Source organism: Arachis ipaensis, chromosome B05 (genome assembly GCF_000816755.2).
Source record: "Arachis ipaensis cultivar K30076 chromosome B05, Araip1.1, whole genome shotgun sequence".
Classification (NCBI taxonomy): domain Eukaryota; kingdom Viridiplantae; phylum Streptophyta; class Magnoliopsida; order Fabales; family Fabaceae; genus Arachis; species Arachis ipaensis.
The window spans coordinates 34,248,567-34,251,842 of record NC_029789.2 but is presented as its reverse complement, the minus strand read 5'-3'; positions in this window follow the sequence as shown (position 1 = coordinate 34,251,842).

The following is a 3,276-nucleotide window of genomic DNA, read 5'->3' as shown; positions in this document are numbered from 1 at the left end:
TCTATCCTCATTGTATTTTCCAAGTGTGATTGTAAATGCTCATTGCTCTCACTTAGTTATCCTCTAACAATTGAAGAAAAGTCAAGTGAACTGAAAAACTCCATTTTTAGGGTTTATCTTGTGTTGAATTTAGAGGATTTTATCAACTTTTCCCATATTTATTCGCTAAAATAGCATGGTTTTATAAATTCTCCTTAAATTGTACTTAAGAGTGAAAACATGCTTTTTAGGCCCAAAAAATTGATAAATTTTATTTCACTTTAATTCCATCCGATGCTTTGATATGTTTGTTTGAGTGATTTCAGGTTTAGAAGGCAATGATTGGATTGAAGGAATGAAGAAAAAGCATGCAAAAATGGAGAACTCATGAAGAAACGAAGGAATCGCTAAACTGTCAATCCTGATCTCATCGTACTAAAATGATCATAACTTGAGCTACAGAGGTCCGAATGAGGCAGTTTCAGTTGCGTTGGAAAGCTAACATCCGGGGTTTCAAAATGATATAAAATTTTTTATAGTTGCCTTGCATTTAGGCGACGCGCACACGTCACCCATGCGTGAACGTCGCAGGAGCAGCGTAAGTCACTTAAGGCAATTCGTGGCCAGCAATTTTTGAAGTATTTTGGTCCCAATCCAACTCATTTCTGATGCTATTGAACCCAAGGATTGAAGGGGAAGAAAAGAAGTAGTCATAGTTTAGTTTTTATCATGTTTTAGATTAGAATTCTAGAGAGAGAAGCTCTCTCTTCTCTCTAGAATTAGGGTAAATTAGATTCAAATCTCTTCTTAGATCTAGATTTTAATTCTTGTTTTCATCTACTCTTCCTTTCAATTTCTTGTTGCTACATCTTTACTCTTTTAGTTCCTTTTGTTAATTTCTTATTCTAGTTATTTTTATGTTCATGCACTTTTGTTCCCTTTGATTTCAATTAATGCAATTTATGTTTTATGTTCCTTTATAGTTTAATTGCTTTGTTCTTGTTATTTCCTTACATTTGGTAGTGTTAGGTTTTATATTTCTTGTCATTTTACTATACTTTTCTTTTATGCCTTCCAAGTGTTTGATAAAATTCTTGGTTGGATTTTAGTGTAGATTTTTCTCCTCTTGCCTTGGGTTGAGTAATTGGAGACTCTTGAGTTATCAAACTCTTTTGTTGATTGATAATTGGAAGTTGCTAGTTGACTTGAATTTCACTAAAGCTAGTCGTTCACTATGATTTGACTAGGACTTGTGGACTCAAGTTGATTATATCCACTTGACTTTCCTTCAAAGTTAGAGGTTAACTAAGTGGGAGCAATGGATAATTCTTGTCACAATTGATGATGATAATGAGGATAGGACTTCTAGTTCTCATTTCTTACCAATAGCTTTCTTAGTTATTAGTTTATTTCTTTTACTATTTACATTTCTTGTTCCTTATTACAAAAACCCCAAAACATTCCTTCATAGCCAATAATAAAGCACTTCATTGAATTCCTAGGGAGAACGATCCGTGATTAATACTCTCGGTTATTTTATTGGGGTTGAACTAATAACAATCATATTAAACTTTGATGTGAGGATTCATTGTTGGTTTAGAACTATACTTACAACGCAACTATTTTTGTGAAAATTCTATACCGACGAAAATCCTCCATCATGAACACAATTAACTTTAGCTCACAAGTCCTAGTCACTTCACAGAGAAGAGCTAGAGTTGGTGAGGTTCAAGCTAATTGGAATCTTCAATTACTAATCAACACTTGAATATAACAATTCAAGTGGCTCCAATTACTCAACCCCAAACCAAGCAAGGAAATCTATTCCATGATCATAGACGATATTTCCTCAAATACTTGGTGAGTAAAGATAAAAGACATGATAAAAACTAGGAAAATAATTCAATTCAAATTACCACTAACAATAATCAATAATAATAAAACAATCAATAATAATGGATATGAAAATAATTCAATGCATTAACAAAATTCAAGAGTAACAAGATCCAAACCTGAATTCAAGATAACTAAATTGAAAAGAGTACTAAGAAAATTAAAGAACAAAACCCAAAAGGAAAATACTAGAAATGAAGGTAGTAGCAGTTTCTCTCAAGATCCAATTGAAAACAAACTAAGAAAACTAAAAACCCTAGAGAGAAGTAGGAGTTTCTCTCATTAGAATTCAAAACTAAAACTAAAACTAAAACTAAAACTAAAGTGAAGAGTTTCTGTCTCAGCTCAATTCCCTTCGTATTGTCGTCATTTTCGGGCTTGAAATTGGGCCAAATTTCAATTCCTACTCATTTGGAAGATGGCTTGATCACGCGTACACTTCAGCCATGCGCGCGCGTCGGTTCCAACTTCTCAAATCTTCAAATTCTTGTGTTCCTTCCACTTTAGCATGCTTCCTCTTCATCCTCTATGTTATTCCTACTCTATAAATCCTATAATCACTCAACAAAAGCATTACGACATCGAATGGTAATATGAGAGGATTAGAAATTAGTAATTTAAAGGCCTAGAAAGCATGTTTTCAATCATAGCACAAAATTCGGAAAAAAACTTAAAAACATGCAATTTACATGAATAAGTGTGAAAATAGTTGATAAAATCCACTCAATTCAATAGAAATTAAGTCATAAAATAGTGGCTCATCAATCATCTTACTCACATTTGTTGCTTTTGGATTTCTCTCCATAAATCTTGTTTCTCACATGACACTTTATATATATCTCTACGAAAAATACTGAATTTTTTTGTCCCTAGTGTAAGTAGTAGAGCTCTATTGTTATTTAAGGTAGAGTATACTTTTTTTTCCCCTTAAAATTTGTTGAATATTTAATTTAAAAATATTTTTAAATTTTATTTTAAATTTTTTTAAAATTTTTTTTATTTATATCAAATATATTTTTAGTAATTAAATTTTTAAAAAATTAGGACTAATTTCTTAGACATAAGTTATGTAGGCTTATCGCAGCAAAGTACTGTAACAAACAAATCGCACAATTATCAAATAATTTATTAATATAAATTACTATATTAAGAAATCTATTCTTACTCTACTACTGCTGCAAGATTCTTGCATTCTGTAGTCTCTAAAGATTTTGGGTACTTTTACTAAGTTCACACACCTAGTAAAATATATATATATTGTCTTACCACTTTATGTTAACTCGATTGCCAAGAGATAGAGAAATAAAAAAAGGAATAGTGGTGTTTCATTTATGCATTAAAAAAAACTTTTTAAGAATATGATTTTAAATGATATAATTTATTGTTTTAGCCTTTTTTTTTTTT